A 20,630-nucleotide genomic window follows, 5' to 3' on the forward strand; every position below is an offset into this window, starting at 1 on the left:
CTGTCAGCCGGCTCACGCGAGGGAGGACGACGACGAGGGATGGCGGTTGCGGCTCTGGCGGCGCCGGCCAGGGGTAGGCATGACAACCCGAGCAGGGGCCACAGGGCTCCCGAGGCGGCCGCCGCCGAACTTCACGCTGGGCAGCGGCGGGAGCGCCGAGGAAAGGTAATTCGACTCTTCTGGGCATGTGCAAAGCCTCCGCGTGGCTTCTGCCCCCCCCGGGAAGTGTGCGCGCATGAGCAGTGGCGGCAAGTGAAGCCGTCACAGGCAGCCGCTCCTGCCCGTACCTGGGCTTGGAAGGGAGTCGTCCCTTCAGAGTGAAAGTGGAAGGGAGAAGCGCTAGCGCGTGGGGGGGGGGAAGGGGCTCTGTGTCCTGCTTGGCCTCCTTTTTCTGCCTTGCTGAGGTGGGGGCGGGGAGCCAGGATGGAGAAGGAGGAGCTTCCCAATGCTATAATAAAGAGCTGCCGAAAGCTTTTATCAATATATATGCCTGGAGTACTTTCCGACCGACCGACGTTATTACTGAACTGCAGTAATATTACTATTCAGGACAGGATGGTCAGTGGCTCTCACCGTCTCTGAATCGAAGTCAAAATTGTCGGATCAGGGGCTGTCGTGGCTGATACTCGAGGCACGGTAATCCACATCTTCGTGCAGAGGTGGACCTCTCCGTCCGGTGAAGGCTCTCCTGCGGTCAGCGTGGCGAAGGTTGCAGGCTGATGACAGGCTACCTAACCCGGGAGTGGTGGATGTGTGTGAGGAGAGGATGATAATGCACCTCTTTGCCTGGCCAGTTTGGCAACAGGAGATATATGCTTACCTGTAGGGCCGCCTCGACAGGGAGTAGGGAGGGTGTTAGAAATTAGTGTAGGGCTGCGTTGGATCTCTGTACAAGCAAAAATTATCCCTTTGTCTCTGCAGTCAAAGGACCTGCCTTCACCTAATTGGCTGCCTATTCCTCTGCTGTCGCTCACTCTTCTTTTCCCCTTTGGTTTCGTGCTGCTCTTTCTTTCCCTCCCTGTCAGGACCAATTCAGTCTTAACTAGTTCTGACTTGGACCTGAGTTACAACCCCCTTTCTCACCTAAAGACACGTTTTTTAAAATTTCCTTCTGTTTTTTCCCCTCTGTCTTCATGCCTGTATTCATTTAGTTTGTTAAAACACCATCAAATTAAAAACAATTTAAAAGGTGTTCATTAGTAAAGTACAGAACTTACCCATTAAGGTCCTCTTCCTCCACAGCCAATCAATTGCCAGACCCTACCTGAATAAGAAGGTAAAGGTAAAGGTTCCCCTTGACAATTTTTGTCCAGTCGTGTTTGACTCTAGGGGGCGGTGCTCATCCCTGTTTCCAAGCCATAGAGCCAGCGTTTTGTCCGAAGACAATCTTCCGTGGTCACATGGCCAGTGCGACTTAGACATGGAACGCTGTTACCTTCCCACCGAGGTGGTCCCTATTGATCTATTTGCATTTGCATGCTTTCGAACCGCTAGGCTGGCGGGAGCTGGGACAAGCAATGGGAGTTCACTCCGTTGCATGGATTCGATCTTACGACTGCTGGTCTTCTGACCCTGCAGCACAGGCTTCTGCGGTTTAGCCCACAGTGCCACCATGTCCCTACCTGAATAAGAAGATTCCTATATTATTTATATATAGTGGCATATGTAGTGGTTTTGGAACTGGATAAATTGCTGACTAAATCACCTTCCTTGCCTACTTCTTTCTTTCTTTTTTAAAAACTTTTACAAAAGAGCAACATAATCGTATACAGTGGACCCTCGACTTACGGAATTAATCCATATTGGAACAGTGGCTGCAGGTCAAAAAGTCTATAGGTCGATGCTCCATTGACCTACAATGCATTGAAAACCGATTAATCCATAACTGGCCGTTTTTGTTCCTTTTTTTTTTTTTTTCTGGTTTTAGGTCAATTCTCCAGCTCCAAGTTGAACCTAAATTTTGCCGCCAGAGAAGTCTGTAACTCGAAAAGTGTGTAAGTGGAGCTGTCTGTAAGTCGAGGGTCCACTGTATACACAAAAGTAAATTTAATTGAATTTAATGGGGCTTATTGCCAGGAAGGTGGGTGTAAGAGTGGAGTGCGTTCATGAGCAATTGCACTGTGCATCTGAAGATACCAAACAAAACTATGTGAAAATTTGCCTTTGATGCATTGAAGCAAATAAATTGGCTCCTGATTAAAGTGCCATAAAGAGATGACAGCATGATGGCCCAGCCCAAGTGCTCTTTGGGGAAAGCTCACTGTAGCTGAGAGTCTGGTGCTATAGCAATAGGCAAAGATCATGGGGCTACTAGCCATGTCCCTGGGCAATGGGAAGGCAACATATGAGTTCTGTATATTCTGCAGTACAAGTCATGGAAGCTGGAAATCAAATGTAAGCCGTACATGTATCACCTTCCACTTTTGAGAGGTGTGCATAAAACCCTAAGAAAGCAATTGGTGTTGCAGAGTTTAGATTTCTGGTAAAATTCTCTATTTGTTACACTGTAGAAGTACAGAAATCTACAGAGGAGAATAGCTACAAGTTCCCCAAAGTCCCAGTCACTCAAACTACAGATAGCATGTGAGGTTGTAAATAAAACTCCAACAATTGGCACATATATGGGTTAACCAGACTCTTTTTAGCAGCCTTGGACAAGCTGCACAGTCCCAGGGCACCCCCCAAAAAAGGGGACGGTAAAGCACTTCTGAGTATTCTCTACCTTGGAAACTTTGGGGAGGGGCACCACATGTCAGGATCAACTGGACTCAAATATTATCATTATTAGCTGAGTCCTTTCTTCCAGTTGGATTGGTTGGCACTGGCCAAGTTCAATACAAATACACAAAGTAAAGTTGTTAAGACTTTCAGGTGGATCAGTCAAAGGCGGGTGTGGTTTCATGCAATCTATGTTTCTTCCTAAGAGTAACCCTCTAACATTGACTCATCCAGGTACAACAGAGATTTAGCTAACATTGGCCAGAATCCCATTGCTGACTCATGTGTTCATAAGGGAAATTGGGTTGTCTTAGTGGTACATTGCTGCCTGTTAATGGAATGCAACCAGCACCTCCTTAATTAATGAGCAGCAATTTGCCACTAAGATCCATGTACAGTACAGTAGTTTTTCCTTGGGCAGGCATAAACTAGCAGGAGGATTCTAGCCCATTTTTCTGCAAAACATTTTGTGATGTCTGTCATCTCTAGAAGCATGGAGGCTCACATCCCATATTAAGGGAAATATGTATTTTCTAATACCATTTTCCTCCCAGGCATTTCCCCATCTTTCACACAATACATGAGTTGAGAAATTAAGCAGGCAAGTGAAGCCCATGTTTATGTCCCAATGACTTTTCATGAAAGAAGAACAAGCTAATTTGCAACATGTGGGTCGAGGTAAGCTTCAATAAACAGATGTCTTTTGCCTCTTAAGAGTCTCTGCGTCTAACAATATTCTAAAAAGTATCATCTAGTTCTGTCATTGGTGGACAGGTATTTTCTGCTATAAGTCAGTTTTGACATCACAGTGCTGTGCATAAAAAGACATTTCTTGTCTGACAAGCTCTTTGAACATCTGGTTTCTACTGAGGCAGAATGGGGCTCCTCAGCATTTTAAATTAAAAACATTTTATGTTTCAAAATTAAGCTTCGTTTTGGAAAAATAGTGCTAAGAAACATCTGATCAGCAAAGAACAGCATTTAAAGTACAATTGCCAGAGGTTAAAAATATTTATATGTAGCCCTTTGGGGTACCATTCTGGAAAGCTTTGGGAAAAGATTGTGGATTAAATTAAATTAAAACCTCCTATCTGCTCTATCTTGTTTATGTTTGGCTGAGTTTTGAAAAAAATAAGGAATTTCCAAGAAGCAATTATATTTGTCACAATTAAAGGGCGAGGGGGTAGAAAAAAAGGGGTGGAAACAGAAGAAAGGCAGAATATTATGGCACTTTAGAAACATACAGATTTTTTTAGAGGGAGGCTCAAGAAGGAGACAGCAGAAATTAGATACACAAAGAAGTACCAGTGCATCTTTATGGGCCTAAATAGAGATCAAGACCTCTTAGCACATTACATATATTAATAATCCAACTTTCCATAATATCTTATGGGTATAAAGTAGACTTTTCTCCCAGAAACAATTGTTAACATTTACATGACAACCAAGTCTACCTGGCATACTGCTTATCACCCTGACTGGGGCCTTCTACCTTATATTGGTCTATGACCTGATCTGATCTTCTACCTTAGGTAATAAGAAGTTTGATAGTCTCATTCCTGTGTTTAACAAACCATTGCCACTTTATCTATGATCTGTATCTTCACCTGGTCATGACTCTGACCACCCTGGAGATGTAAAAGACATGTATTTGCAGCCCTTATGTCTGAAAAAGTGGACTTTGCTCTGTGACGCCTGGCACTTAAAATAAACCTGATGGTCTTCAAAAAGCTACAATATTTTGCCATTCCTTCCTTCCCCAACTCCCTTTCTTTCTCTTTCTTTATTTCGTTTCCCGCATGAACTTTGACAAGACAACTTTTAAAAAAGGCATCATGCAATGCATTGTCAAAAATATTTCTGGAGGGCTTCTCAATGAGTAATTTTTTTAAAAAAAAAATTAGCTACTCTGCTCATTTATAGCACTTGCATACCATCACTTTAACTTTCTGTCTCAGGCACTGAAATATCTCGGGCTCTCTATTCAGGAAGGACCACAGCTTCAACCCCATGGCACTTTCTTTCCTCGGCCTCCTCCTTCTGAGAGCTTTTGACTGGAGAAAGAGGGGGGAAATCCAGCACACACTTGGATAAGCATCCTTGTGTCAAACTGAGTCATCAGTTTATTGACACAAGTGTGACTCACCCTCCTCACAGAGAGCCACCTTCTAAGCAAGATTACAATTAATCATTGCCACATGTGGAAATTGTTCACGTCTTCACCAATGCGTACATCCTTTCTCCTTTGCTGAATACCAGCTGCTAGAAGCAGCAAGAAGGGAGGAAGATTGCTTTTGGCTTTCCCAGGTGGCTGCCAATTGCCCAAAGGCCAGTAAAAACAGGCCACAGATCATGAAAACTATACTGAAGGTTGTGTGACTTTAAAGGCACGTTGGATTCTAAAATCCTCTTCTGGACTCGTGACATTTCAGAACACACTGTTTCCATGGAAGGTAATGACACAAGTGTTTTATCAAGGAGGAGAGGGAAGGGGAGATGTTCAGTCTTTATTTACTCTGAACATTATTCATGCTGGTGGTAAGCAGATGGAGCAGCAGATGAAGGATTTTATCATTTGCTCCAAATCTCCACTTTCCGGATGGCAAATCAGGGTAGCCTTCTTTGTCTGAAAGGAGACAGACAGAGATAAATGATGGTGAGATCAATATTGAAGTGCATCCCTGCATTTATTAGCTCAGATTGTCACTGTACAGAAAAATTAACCAACAGATTCGTTCATTTTTATGTGAACTGCTCCGAACATGGAAAGAGCTCTCACTCTGTGTAAATGCTACTACTGTATTTTTATGTGTATAAGATGCTACTTTTTCCTAAAAGCATTACACTAAAAATTGAGGGGCATCTTTTACATGGAAGTAAGCTGAAATAGCTGAAGAGAGAACAAAATGGCACATACCTTCCCTCTGTAAACAGGCTTCCTTCAGTCAGGAGACTTAGCTTTCTCCAGTCAATAGCCTTATGGAACTGACATCAGCTGATGCTGTACAAACCAATTGGAACACACCTCCTTGGAGGTGGCGCCTGTAAGCTCAGATTCACCAGGATCTCCTAATGTCTGAGCATTCTGAGCCCAGAGGCTGAATACTCAAAGCTAGGCTTTATTAATTTTGGGGTTAGAAAAGTGTGGGGGGTGTTCTTATAAACAGGGGTGTGTTATAAACAGAAAAATACAGCAATAGTAATGGCATTGGTAATATTTATCAAGGTAGTTAATGTAACTTCAGAAAATTTAAATGTTGAATGTCCCAATATGTATTTTTGTCAGCAGAAACAGCAGCTTAACAGGTTCAAAGAAAAGAAAATGGGTAACTTTCCTGCCTCCGTAGCATGTAAGTCTTTATAAAAATAAGTACTGTAGCAAGGTGTGGTCTAGGGCATAAGGTGTTACTGTGATCCAAAAGGACTGTCTTCAGATCCTTATAATAATAATTGTGTCCACCAAGTCAATCCTGACTTATGGTGACTTTCTCGGGATGTTCTTAGAAATACTCAGAAGTAGTTTACCAGTCCTTTCTTCTGTTGGTGCTCTAGGATTGTGCACCTTGTTCAAATCCAAAATGGTGCCAGGGGACGATACACCATTATACACTCCAAGTGATCTCTCTTTTTCTCTCTCTTTTTCTACACACCTGTCCTAATTTACCATTTGAATAAGACTCCTGAAACATCAATGTTCATCATACACTGAAGACAGATTGCACACAACACATTAAAACAGTTCTTTGGAAGGTGTTATAGCTGTAATCATTGAACAGTAAAGTTTGTTTTTTAAAAACATTTTAAAATGTAGCTTTGTTTAAATGTTCTGCTGCATTTAATATTTTAAGTAATGTATCTACAGATTATTAGAACTGTTGACTGTCATCACCACCAACATCATCATGAACAGTCAAAGTTTCAGTAATATTTCTGTTACCAAAGTCAGCTCAGGAGCCCTCTTTAGTCTGAAGATCTGTTTCCACAGCCAGACCAGATCTTAAACTACTGTCAAGTGGGTATTGCTAAGAGGGAGTTTCCGAGGACCACTCTCTTCTGGATGGCTGCTTCTCATTTGCAAATTACACGAGACAATGTAAATTTTGTTGCTACACCAAAGGTGAAAATCAATGTGAAAATTCCCATTTGTGATTTTAAACTCTTTTTAAAAACCTTCACCTATTAAATTCCAAATCAAATGCAAACTTTTTAATCTGCTTCTACACTCAGTTACTTAATTGGCATTTGGCTTGACATTTTAAACTACTAATAATCTATTACTCATATTTACACTCTACCTCTCCCCATAAGCTATGGCAGGGTTATTGCAAGCGCATTACAAAGCTACCATGTAGTGAACAATTTCTAAAAGCCAATATTGCCACTGGTACCAATATTTAGGTAGCATTTTATGTACATTATCTAATCCTAGTACTAATGTTAGCATTACTACGATCTTGCTCAAGGGATCAAAGTGTGAGAAATGCTCCCCTCCCCTCCCTGCCCCTTCGTTTGCATTCTAGCCCCAGTACTTTCCGAGTCCTCTTCATTCATCTGGCAACCCAGATGACTGGGACGATCACATGACACAATATTCCACAACACCCCGGCACCAGCCAAATTGCAACCAGATGTTTTGGCGTACAGTAAGATTTCCAGAACAGCTTGTCACACCACGTGCTGTGCCGCTGGCTAATTTACAGCTGGCGGCAAGGTTTGTAAAGCAAGGTACTGGGAAGCAGGCTCCGTCTTGGCATGAAAACTTTGCCCCAGAGGCATAGTATACTCATCTGTCTTGTCTGAGCTGGTATATATTTCTCTTCATACTATACCCTTAAAAAAAAGGAAAGATCTAAAGGCCATTTTGACTTTTACAGAATTAAAAGGCACCAACAAAATTAAATCAAGCGGTCTTTTAGTTCAGCAAATCAGGAATGTGGACAAAGCCTGGAAAAAATACTTTTAGGATCATAGTTTCTGTAATCCCCCAGTTAGGATGGCAAGTAGTCATGTAATACAGAAGGAGCTTCTCCAAGCTATTGGCAGATCACAGAATCCATCAATGCATTTTGAATTTACAGATCAAAGAGCTCATACTCCAGGACATTGAGCCCTAAGGCATATACTGTAATTCATCCAGTCGTCCCCAAAATGGCACCTTCCCATGAGCTCATGCTGATTGTAGGTGATGGGAGTTGCCATTTGGCACATATTTAATATTACTTCCTGAAGAAGGGTGAGCCGAAAAATATTGCAGTGTTCACTCCTTCCTTTAAAAAGGAACCCTCCTATTCAGTGTTTCCAGGTAGCCAGTCCTTCCATAGAAGAGCATTTTTCATCTTCATCATCATCTGCTCACATGTTCACATGTCTTGTAGCTATTGCTAAATAATTTCTTCCTTGACCTTTTGCAGATATGAAAGTTAGCATGTGTGTATGAGAAACAGGCCCTTTGGAGGAGGAAGAAGCCTCTACTTTCTAAGATGACTTTACCTCATTAAAAATGCCTTTCAATGCAAATGCGTGGAGGGGGTTTCCCAGGTTACTGGCTATTATAAAAGGGGATTACAAATCTTAAAAAGTTTGGGAAACACTGCTCTGTGGTGTGTGGCTACATGTATCTCCATTGGTCTGTTTCTTTGGGAACGGGTTGCGGGGGGGGGGGGGAATAGATTTTTTTTTAAAAAATTAACTCTACAAACCTTGTATTTCCTGCCAGCTGTTTCTTATTGGCTCCATTTTGCCCATTCACCTCCCACCAACGAAGTCTAGTATTAACCAAAGTAATATTTCAAAAAATTTGAACATTGTTTGTTAAAATTTAACTCATTGCAATAATTGGTTAAATTTTCTAGCAGCACACTTACAATTTATTTTAATCAACTGTATATCAAAATAATTCTATTGTACAATTTCATATTAGCTCAATGATTGTCAGAGATCCTACTGTGGCGTTGAAGAAATTGAGAAATTAACAGGTTAATAAACTAATTAATGAATTAAGGTTCTCAATGTATTTAAGATCAACAGATTAGGTATCCTTGATGATTTGGGATATTGCAAACAGGAAGCAAGGCTGGGGCAGACATTCAAAAGCAAGGAATCTATATGTTCACAGCAGCCTACTTGGGACCTCATTACTTGTTAGAGAGCATCCCTCCCAAAGAATGATTGCCTGGTTCACCCATTTCTCTCAGGCATCACTTCTTAAAGTGGCCACTCCAAGAAAGGTAAAAAACAGTCAAGTAGAAATCAGACCTTCTCAGTAGTGGCCCCATCATTGTGGAATGCTCTTTCAGTGGAGGTAAATCAAGTCTGTTCCTTGATATTTTCAGGAAACTTGCTAAGGTGAAACTTTCCAAAGAAGCCTTTAAAAACATTCTACCTCTGAGGGAATAATTGTAGACCTATAGTCAAATGTCACCAGATGACTCCGTGTATTTTGTCTTTCATACTGTGTTACTAATTTTATAATGCTGTTTATTGGTCCAATTAATTGTTGCATATTTTCAATTTTTCTTCACCATCTACAGTAGTGGGTTACCACTAAGTGGGGCAGTAAATAAGTAAATAAAGACTTCCTTCTCAACCCACCATATGGCACCTGCTCATAGAAATTGTGCATTATCCTGCAAAACAGCATTGGGAGCGAGGGAATGGATTAAACATAACTCATAAGATCCATTAACCTAACCTGTATTGTTTTATTTATACCCAATGACAATTAGTAAGTCATCAGAAAATGGTGCCAACATAGAGTGTGCTTCCTGAAAGATTCAGAGAAGAGATTACCTGATGATTTTCAGTGAAAATGATTTTGTGGAGATGAAGGTGCCTCGGGTGCACTGCATTTCCTGCCGCTTGTTCCTTACATGTTTAAGGCTGCCTGGTTGAATCACAGCCAAACACATCCGGGCAGCTGCAGGTTCACCCATACTGTGCACTCACTGTGAGCCAACAGTAGCAAGAGGGAATCTTGTGGCACTTTCAGTGCTAACATCTTGTATTTGGCATAAGCTTTAATGGAGGGCAGCCCTCTTTACCAGCAATGATACAGTGGATGGTTTGAAAGTTCAAGTGTGACCATATTCAAAATCAACCCACCCTTTATGAGGAGAATTTTTAAAAATGCATACAACTGGACCAGTCTGTATCAACAAATGAGGAACAGGGTTTTTTTTGTAAAATTAGTGGCTCTTAGTTTCTCACTTAAAATGGAACCACGTCCACATACTTTGCATTACAACATGGATAGCTTGCAACAATGCCCTGTTCCTAGAAAAATGCATTTCTTTCCCAGTTACTGTGAGAGTGGCAGCTAAGCTCAAAGAGAACTAGGAGGGCTAAGGAGGTTGGTAGATGAGGTTGTAGTTCCTGATACAGTACTCAGAAAGTCCTGGGACTTTCACCCCATAAATCCTGCTTCCGTGACACCATTGTTCATTGGATACAAAGTGGGCTGCACTGCCCTATTCATGCCAAATAAAATGTGTCCATTTTTAAGGTGCCATAAGCCCCCTAAGCTGTGGTGGTTTCAACAGGCGACTGCAGCTGCCTCCCCTAGAAATATGCCAAGGGGTCACACATTCTACTGTTCAGAGGATAATTCTCCCTTCAAAAAGACAGGTTACTTACCTGTAACCATGGTTCTTCAAGTGGTCATTCTGTGAATTCACACATATGGGTTTAGTCTGCGCCTGCGCTGACGTTCTCGGAGTATTCTAGAGCTAAAAGTAACAATCTTGTGGGACGATCCCCCAAGAGGCACATGCTCCTCCCACCCAATATTCCCCTCAGTTCCTGCAATTTGTCCGCCGGGCACAATAGTTGTACTATAATAAGAAAACCGTGACGGACAGAGGGGAGGATGGGTGGGTAGTGTGAATTCACAGAATGACCACTTGAAGAACCATGGTTACAGGTAAGTAACCTGTCTTTCTTCATCGTGGTCTTCTGTGAATGCACACATATGGGTGACTGGCAAGCTTCTCTCATTGGCCGGTGGGACGTCACGGTAGGAAGGATGCCCACACAGTTCTGCCAAATCTAATGTTACTGCAAGTTCCTATGTCTAGGCGGTAGTGTTCCGCAAAGGTGAATGGCATGGCTCACAGTAGATGTCGAGAGACTTGATCCTACTCTGGATGTAGTCAAGGTAGGAAGTGCTCTGTGGAGCGAGCCTAAAGCTGATTAGAAGGCGAGTTGTCCAACCGCTGGCAAACAATAGATACAGTCCGTACCATCAAAGTAGAGATGGATAGGACAAAGCTGGACTTTCAAAATGAGAAGTATGAAAGCATAGAAGAACTTTCCATTTGTTCAAAAGCTCTGATAGTATACAGACGACGCTGGTGAGCATATTGTGGAGCATGTGCTCTATAGGAAATGAATGGTAAGATGAAGCATTGATAAATATGACAAATAGACAACTAGGATAGGAATGAAACGTTAAAGTAGGAAACCGCTTGATCAGGAACTTCTGAATAACAGGTGGATCGGATTACGATCCGTCCACGTCTCTGGTTACCATGACAGATATGACAGCCACTAGGAAGGCTGTTTGAAAGTGAGTAATTTCGCATCTGAGGATAAACGGGCTCAAATGGCCGAATGAATTTAGAATGATGTATAGGCCATTGAGGAACAATGTGTTTACATGGAGGACAGGTGGTACTGAGTCCTCTGAGAAGACGTTTGGCAACAGAGTAAAACAAATGTCCTACTGGACCAGAATCATCTGGCCAATGGACAACAGCAGAAGATATATAATATTTGAAAGGCCATGTAGGTAGCACTTTCAAAGGAAGTTAGTAACGTGGTAATTTGTTTTAGTATACAGTATGTAAAAGATTTCACTTATTTACATATAGACATAGAGCTAATGGTCTCCGAGCTCAGTCGAACACTGATGTCAAAGTGGGAACGTTCTTCAGACTGTCAAGTTCATGGACGATAGATCCAGATGGTAGACCATCCCTCTCTCCAAGTTAGGAGGCGAGGAACCCGAGGGAACTGACATGTGTCTGCCGATGTCAATCTGAGGCAGACGCATTATGGCTACCTTGGCAATCATGGAGGTATTTGGATCATGTTCTATTAGGAATGATGGTGATGAAAGGCTATCCCTAGAATAAAATATATCATAGGGAAGATCTGTAGCAGATTCCCTGTCCATTGACATATGAACGCATCCCTGATGGTGTGCTTGTCTGCACCTGTGCAGGAACAATAGAACGTTAGTTGGCATTCAAACTCCAGCGATATATCGATGGTCGGTACTATCAAAAAGTGACAATACCGAACTTGCAGTCACTTGGAATAGTGACCCTGCTTGTGGTCAAACAGCAAGGGATACCAGTATAGGAGTGGTTCAAGGCTGAGTCTAGCTTGCTGTGGCAGTGAAGCCGTAGAGCAATGAATTTGAGGAGATGATTACTTCATATAGAAGTTTCCTTTTCCTTTCCTTTTTCCTTTCCTTCTCTCTCTCTCTCTCTCTCTCTCTCTCTCTCTCTCTTTTTTTTGGAAGGAAAAACATATGCTGTAGCACCCGTATAGGTAGATGGCTATATCTTGTAGGGGAAGGATTTAAACTGACACTTTGTATGTAATGAAAGAATGGTGTAGACAATTAGAGACGAATGGTGGAATTCACATGATAGGATTTCTGAAATAAAAAATAGTACGGATGACTCTGTCGCTTCTATGTCTATAAAAATATAGAAGCCACTGCACAAGCCCGATGTTGGAACTTGGATCATGGTAATGTTCAGGAGGTAAGGACCCCTTCCTGGAAGGTACAGAAAAGGGAGTAAGCTTGATCATTAATGAACAAGGAACAAAGTCCTTTTTATAATGTAACCTTGAGAGATATGGTAACATTATTGGATGAACAGAGTTGTCCGGGAGGCTGAACAGCCGCTATGGTTGAAAGACTATAGGTAGAACCGAGAAAAGGGCGAAAGGGCTGTCCATCTACAAATACTTTGGCTGCTGTTCGCATTGTGTGTGTGTGTGTGTGTGTGTGTTTTGTGTCATCAGTCTAGACTGACGAGACTGGTACCCTGGAAAGGGAGATATTCAACTCTGTCCTTTGCATCCATGCTGAGCCAGTGGATCCTAACTAGGTGAACATTCTAGCGACATTGAGGATGCCACAGTATTTAATACCCTTTACGTGTCTAGCTGCAATCATGTATTGCCTTACTAGAGTCATGATCTTGGTGTGAATAGTTATAAACTCTGTTGTAATGGATTCTACGATAGATAGCACCCTAGACTATAATCGCCCTTGGTAAGCGCCTATTATGACTCATGGTTGGGTACATGAAGGAGAAACCATTGAAGGGAATAAGTCTCCCTGCTAAGTATATCAATGTTTCCATATTTATATTAGTAGGGTTCCAGGAAATCATTTCCCACTTTGAATAAACCCTCTATACAATGATAAAAGTGGGATTGGTGTCACCCTAAATTTTATATATCCTTTCCACGTACCTTGTACGTGTAAAACATTCATCCCCCGATCTACCAATAGGTCTGGAAAAGGGGGAATCCTCTACTCACAACGAACAAGATGTGGTTATCGAAGACCTAAGCTGTGCATATGCAAACAGTACATTGAAGGTGAGAGAAAATGATAACGGACTGCATCATACGGAAGGGACATCAGTTGGAGGAATTCCGAGAGTATGCTCAGAACTGGCAGGAGGTCAAGTGCAAGCCAAGATCAGTCGTGCCGAATCATAATGGGCTTCGACCTAAGATGGATCAAAATCTGGGAATCATATATTTCCGTCGAAGTGATAATACGATAAAGAAAAGAAGAACAAATTCTTCTCCAAGTTGAGGTTGATTTTAATGGGCCTCAAAGTAAAATGTGTCAGCATATGGGAATCATCTTTCCATGCGAAAATGTAAACTTGGTAGAAGCGTTGAAGTTCCAATGGAAGGCAGAAAATATTTACCTTGCCCCTGACAAACCCAGTCCCAATGGGTTTGACGAGAAAGGGACCCGTATATGAGTAGCATTCAGCTTGCCTATGTAGAGTCCGATCATAGTATGTCGTGACATGAGATGAATCGACATTAGAGAGGTATAGATCCTTGCCGAGGAGTGGTTCGTACATGTTGATGTACGAACATGTAAATGTACATGTATTGGTCCATGCCAATGTATGGCTTGATCATGTCTCGCTCGACCAGAATGGGCTTAAATACGAAATAAACTGGGATATGAGGAGTATCGCTCCATGCCGAAGTGTAGTTTGTCTATGTTGAAGCCGATCAAACAAGTGCTTTTTTTTTCTTTAAAGAGATGGCCCGGCATATGAGAAGTATTGGTCCATGCCGAAGCGTAGCTTGTCCATGTAGAGCCCAACCAGAATGGGCTTTGATATGAGATAGACCACCCTAGCAGTAGTGTGGTACGAGATGGATCAACATAGGAGAAGTAATGTTCCATGCCAAAGCATAGTTTGCCCGTGTCGAGTCCGACCAGAATGTGCTTTGATATGAGATCGGCTGACATGTGAGAATACAGCTCGATGTCGACGTGTAGGTGACTCGAATGGCTTTTGATATGAGAAGGGCCGGCATATGAGCATATAGCTCGACGCCAAAGCATAATTTATCCATGTGGAGTCCGACCAGAACAGACTTTCACATAAGATGGACAGGCATACAAGAACATAGCCCGACGCCGAAGCGTAGTTTGTCCATGTCGAGCCCGGCTATAAAGGGCTTTGATAAGAAATGGACCAGCATATGAGAACACAGCTCGATGCCGAAGCATATCGATGCGGAAGCAAGATGCTGGGGACAAACTGGATTGTTTAGGTTGTCTCTGCCGATCCTCATGTGAGGAAAGACGAGCCTTGAGGTCGAGGATTCGGACGGACTGACAAATGCCCGCCCTAACACAGGGCTACAAAGGGCTATGGCCAGACTGGATGATAGCGCAGTCACTGATTGGCCAGAGAGGCTAATGGGCGGTCTTGAGTCTGTGCAGGAGAACACTGCATACTGTGCCTTTCGGAGGCAATATGCCGGCGCCCATAGACGATTCAGTCTCTCTTTGAGACATGCCTCTCTTTTTCTCTCCTCACATGCCCGCCCTAACATAGGGCTACACAGGGCCACGGCCAGACTGGATGACAGCGCAGTCACTGATTGGCCAGAGAGGCTAATGGGCGGTCTTGAGTCTATAGGAGAACACTGCATACTGTGCCTTTCAGAGGCAATATGCCGGCGCCCATAGACGATTCAGTCTCTCTTTGAGACATGCCTCTCTTTTTCTCTCCTCACATGCCCGCCCTAACATAGGGCTACACAGGGCGACGGCCGGACTGGATGACAGCGCAGTCACTGATTGGCCAGAGAGGCTAATGGGCAGTCTTGAGTCTATGCAGGAGAACCTGCATACTGTGCCTTTCGGAGGCAATACGCCGGCGCCCATAGACGATTCAGTCTCTCTTTGAGACATGCCTCTCTTTTTCTCTCCTCACATGCCCGCCCTAACATAGGGCTACACAGGGCCACGGCCGGACTGGATGACAGCGCAGTCACTGATTGGCCAGAGAGGCTACTGGGCGGTCTTCGAGTGTATGCAGGAGGACTTTGCATACTCTGTCTTTCAGAGGCAAAACGCTGGCGCCCGTCGACAATTCAGTCTCTCATTGAGACGTGCCTCTCTTTCTCTCTCCTCTGCTCGTCAGAGACAGAGACTCCAACTCAAAACTACAAATGCCCACCCTCCTGTAGGGCTACAATGGGCCACGGCCAGACTGGACGGAAGTGCAGTCATTAACGGCCAGTTGGAGGAGAGAACGAACCGGGCGATCCAGGATTTCGTGCAGGGAGCACTCGCACGTCCCCTGTTCTGAGGCAAATCCGCTCCTACGATGACTCTTCTGTTGAATTAGGCGAGATAGAGAAAAACGGGGGTGTCACTCGATCTATTTCTCTAGTATAATAGCCGAAATGCAATAAGAAAGCAAACTCATAAAAGCGAGTCCGCGCGGCTGCATCTATCTGTGTAAAACGTGGTTTACCCAGGCAGAAAAAACATAAAAATGTCAGAAAATGAAAAGGCTGAGGAGGCCAGAAAAGGCGGGAAAACTCGAAAGAAATAAAACGGCTGAATAAAAACAAAACCAACTCACGGGGGGATCGTAGATAAATAATTGAGAAGGGAAGTATCCAATTAAAAAGGGAAACTATGAATAAGCTAAAGGAAAAAACTCAGTGGAATAACTCTGATTCTTCCGTAGAACTACACAGCACAGCGGAAAAAAGGAACTGAGGGGAATATTGGGTGGGAGGAGCATGTGCCTCTTGGGGGATCGTCCCACAAGATTGTTACTTTTAGCTCTAGAATACTCCGAGAACGTCAGCGCAGGCGCAGACTAAACCCATATGTGTGCATTCACAGAAGACCACGATGAAGAAGGGATAGTTTCTGAGGACCCAGAACCCATTTTTTATCCCCCATTTCACCTTTGTAGGCTGCACCTCATCCAGTCCTTCTGATCATATTCTATTTAAGAATTCATCCCTAAAATGGAAGGAGGAAACCTGTGGGTGTGCAATTTGCTCTCTAACTTCCCAGGTGTTTTTAGGCCAGAAAATGTGCTTTTTAGAAACAGGGAGCATTAGCTGGGGTGCACAATTTGCCCTCCTGGAGACTAATCTGGACTTTATGTCAGAAGCATCACAGTACTGTACAAGTAATAAATGTATCAGATAGTATTCTTCCAATAACAGGCAACACCAAGAGCATCTGGGGCAGCTAACATCAGGCCTTCCATAGCACATGTTGAGGGGCACAAACTATACTGACAAAGGTGTGAAGTTGCCTGTTCTTTTTCACACTCACAAAGAACTGTATTAGTACAAAAGCCCCATTTTCTTTGGCTCACTTTATTTCTGAGAACTCCAGTCCGTGACTGCCAAGTAACCAAGTTCCCAAGGCTAGAATTCTGTGGGGTTCCATGGATTTTGGGAGGTGGGTAATTCTTTCAGGGGGATACAGAAAGAGCCTCCCCAAAGAAAGTGAACACATTTGGGTGTCCCCAGACAATGACACTACTTGTTGGCTAATCCTTCCACTCCCAAAGCACTGGTGTAAAGTTGTAGAAACACACTATGTGACCAATCTGGAAGGTGGGTGTGGGTTGGTTTATGAGGGCCCTGTAGGACTGGACTGGGGGCCTTTGGGAGCTGCATGGGCCCTATGGACTGCCCTTTGCTGACTCATACTCTGTCTCTCACCACTTCTAAACTTGGTATAAAGTTAAAGAGCCACGAGAAGGGAGAGCACCACTATGTCATGATCTACAGGATATTTTAGACAATGCTGTTTTATGCATTATGCAGTGTACAGTTTACACTGTACAGTTATAGCAGTTCCTCACCATTTTAAACTACTTTGGTCCTGTCTTAATGAATCCTGAGAATTATCACGTGATGAGTTGTCTGGAAATTTTTACTAAAGAAATCTAGTGCATTTCCTTGAACTACAGCAGAGACTTCTAAGCACCTGACCTGACAACAAATCCCAGGGTTCCATAGGATGGGCCCATAGCAGTTAAAGTGACGCCAAACTGAAACAACAGTGAAGGGTCTATTAGTACTATACCTATGGCTAACCTTACCATTAGGGAGAGAGAGACAACAAGTGAGCATTGTCACTGCAAAGATGTTTTCTGTTCCTTATTCTGCCTAATTAATTGTAGGATTCCTCTTCATCGGAATGGATGGATGTGACATTTCAGACACATAATTTGCACGTGGGAGCACCAGGACATCATCTGCATTGGCACTCTCACCCTCTGTTTTTTTTTTTTCCTCATTGCTCCTTTTATAAATCTCACAAAAAAAGGGGGGGAGGAAACAAATTCTCTATAATACATCATTGTGAGCAACCCTTATCATTATGCAAACTATGTAGGCCTGGCTTGGTTTTAAGTGTGCATTTAAGATCCTTAGCTTTACAGATTACCTGCTTCTAATGGAGATTAGAACTGCCAGAACTAGTATGCGGATATAGATCCATGTCGTTGCCAGCATTCTGGGATTCTCTCTAGGGCCTTGGCTCCTAGTCATAGGTGAAAAGGAGCATATAAATAAAACAAACACATAATCTCAATGTAAATAATGGGAACTTGTATTCCATGTCCATCCAATGTGTAGCCTTGTAAACCACCCAGAGAGTGCTTGAAGTACTGTGGGGCAGTATATAAGCAGGATGCTTTGCTTTGCTTTTTTTACTACTATACCATTGCTGATTTGAACATAATTTTTTTTCCTATACAAGGCATGTAGACAGGAGATACTATAATGTATAATCTGTGATTATGGCACTATGCAAAAGCTTTTACTCAGCAAGTAAGTAGCCCTGTCCATCATCCTATACATTCTGAAATCCTACCAATGGAACAGAATCTGGTGTACTGTAGTAATATGGCCCATCACACTTCAAATTACAGATACTTAATACTCTTTGACATACACAATTGCCTGGAAATAGATAATTTGCCTACTAGGGACTGTTTGTGAAAAATAGCAACTGCCAGCTTCCTACAATCACTGTGGAAACAGCATTTTTTCTTAAATGCATTGTTTCAGCGAGGAAAGTAGCATTCACAACATTACAGGGGGGCAGAATTTTCTGGCTTTCTGAGCTATTCAGCTTTATGAATGCCAGAAGGTAATGTTGTTAGCACATTCTTCTGGAATCGAGCTGCTAGCTCAGGGTTTTATTAGAAGTCCCGTGACTCACAGGAATTGCAGCATAAAACATTTGGAGCCGGTATTTTATGTAAGGATTGTTCCATTAAAGAAAGGAAGGCATAATGTGCCCCAATAAAAGAGGATTCATCATACCATGTTGAGGACAGCTGCTGGACATCCAAAAGCCACCTCCTTACTGGAAGGCAACAGGAAGGGAGAGTAGAATAAGAACACATTGGAACAGCAACTAAAGGTTGCACCATGGTGTGCTCTCTTAACATTCCTTTCCATTGCCTTCCCCATCCGGTCTCGTTCCCCTCTCAACAGTCCACCTGTATCCTGGATGCTACCAAGCCATTGGGCAACCAGCTAGTTTTAGCCATAGAGGGCAGGCCCTGTGTGACACACCCTGCTCTGTTCTCCAACAGGGGAGAAGGCCCAGAAGGCACAAGTGGAACAACTGAGAGCAGCTACAGCTGTCCCCCAATATTTGCTGCCCGAGGATGTGACCTCACCCGAACTAATGGTCAAGCTGGCCCTGAAAGTAAGTGCAAAAACATTCACCTTTTCATTGTTATATTTTCTATTATCAAGGAATATAAACTCCCAAGCCAACTACACCAGAGCACAGAGTGCTGTCCTCTGAAGATGCCGGCCACAGAGACTGGCGAAATGTCAGGAAGAACAACCTTCAGAACATGGCCAAAGAGCCCGAAAAACCCACAACAACCATTATAAACTCCAATCTTTATTAAATTGTCTATGTTGATGAAGAACACCATGAAAAGGGAGGAAAAGCTTTACATTGTCTAAGGGTATATGAAAGACTTGTGTCACCTTGACATCGGTGCTGGCTTAAGTGACTGGGCATTATGTGAGTAAGGATGAGATTGGTTACTGCATGCAAGCAACCATGTTACTACCTCAGGTTTCTCATCCCACCGCTTCAGAGTAAAATAATAACTTTTGTCTATAACTCCCTGACAGAGATGGGGACACGTTATTTTGAGGGATTTTCTGTCTCCTCTGCCAAAATATTTTTTCCTGGCTCTGAGTACTACAAACCTTGACTTGAATGGGTGGCGATCTTGTCGCTCTGCCTCTGGCATCAAAATGTCATGGGCCAGACTTGTTTCCACATGCAAAGCTTTTTCTATTTATTTCTCTCTAGGAACATGCTGAGAACATCCTGCACTCTACCTGAGGCATTTCCTGGCTCATTAAGAGAGCAGCTTGTAGATGGAAGAAATCAGATCCCCTGCCGCCATACTCACTTGTTAGAACTAGAAGGATCCCAGCAGTGCTTCCAGATACTCAAGCATTAGGCTTTGCATGTTTTCAGAAAGGGATGTTTTCCAGGAATCAGATGTCCAAAAAGAACATATGTAACATTTTTCATCGGTATTGATTGCAATTGTTCCCCAGAGAGAGACAGAGAGACAGAGACAGTAATAATTATGCTGTTAGAAGATGAAAATGTGAAAAACACTGCATAAAAACAGATGCACACACACCACTTCAAAGAAATGAATCTGTGCCACTTACAAGCAGCAGACAATAGAGGGTGCTGTCTACATAGCAAAAAGCCAAGCCAGCTAAAATAGTATAGGCATGAGAATTTTGTTTGTTTGACAAATTTGCCACAATTTGCCAGTTTCCTCATATAGAAGATAGAAAGAACATGTAATTATTTTTTTAAGTCAAGTATGGGAGAAACCAAAATTGACAGGTCTGTCAAAACCTGAGTTTTGAAAGTCTGGCTTTGAATGTCTTTGTGTTCAGCCATATGGCTGTAATTTCTTTCTTTCTTTTTCTTTTCTTCATCATCTTCTTCTCTCTTTTTGGAAGGTACATAGTACAATATGGTCTTCTCCCTGCTGGGAATGACTGTGCCTGTCGATTTTGGTTGGTGCAGATGGAGGAGTTTAGTTGAAGCTCATTTTTTAAAGGATTTGGCACAATTTGCAGGTTTTCTGACATTTGAGATGAAAAGAACTTGAGCTTTAAAACATTCAAATGCAAGAGAAAGGAAGCTTGATGGATTTCCCTAGGGATTCATCTCATGAAATAAAGAAACTTGCTCCAAATTCAACAGCCCCACCCATGATAAAGCACCTGCAACTTCAGTCATACAAATTGCACTTTAAAGAAAAATGTATGTTTGCTGTGGAACACGGAAAAACTAT

At 42.8% G+C, this 20,630-nt stretch overlaps 2 long non-coding RNA genes across 2 annotated transcripts; one reads left to right on the forward strand and one right to left on the reverse strand.

Moving 5' to 3' along the window:
• The first annotated feature begins 30 nt into the window (after positions 1 to 30).
• Positions 31 to 19,734, forward strand: LOC144586518 (uncharacterized). Its single transcript, XR_013541383.1, has 3 exons — positions 31 to 165; positions 18,873 to 18,988; positions 19,616 to 19,734. It is a non-coding gene; the product is annotated as an uncharacterized LOC144586518 (long non-coding RNA).
• Positions 5,214 to 19,853, reverse strand: LOC140704804 (uncharacterized). Its single transcript, XR_012084242.2, has 4 exons — positions 19,719 to 19,853; positions 17,714 to 17,809; positions 8,418 to 8,483; positions 5,214 to 5,344 (listed from the first exon to the last, which is right to left on the reverse strand). It is a non-coding gene; the product is annotated as an uncharacterized LOC140704804 (long non-coding RNA).
• Positions 19,854 to 20,630: the final 777 nt, after the last annotated feature.

This window comes from Pogona vitticeps, chromosome 2 (assembly GCF_051106095.1).
Source record: "Pogona vitticeps strain Pit_001003342236 chromosome 2, PviZW2.1, whole genome shotgun sequence".
NCBI lineage: Eukaryota > Metazoa > Chordata > Lepidosauria > Squamata > Agamidae > Pogona > Pogona vitticeps.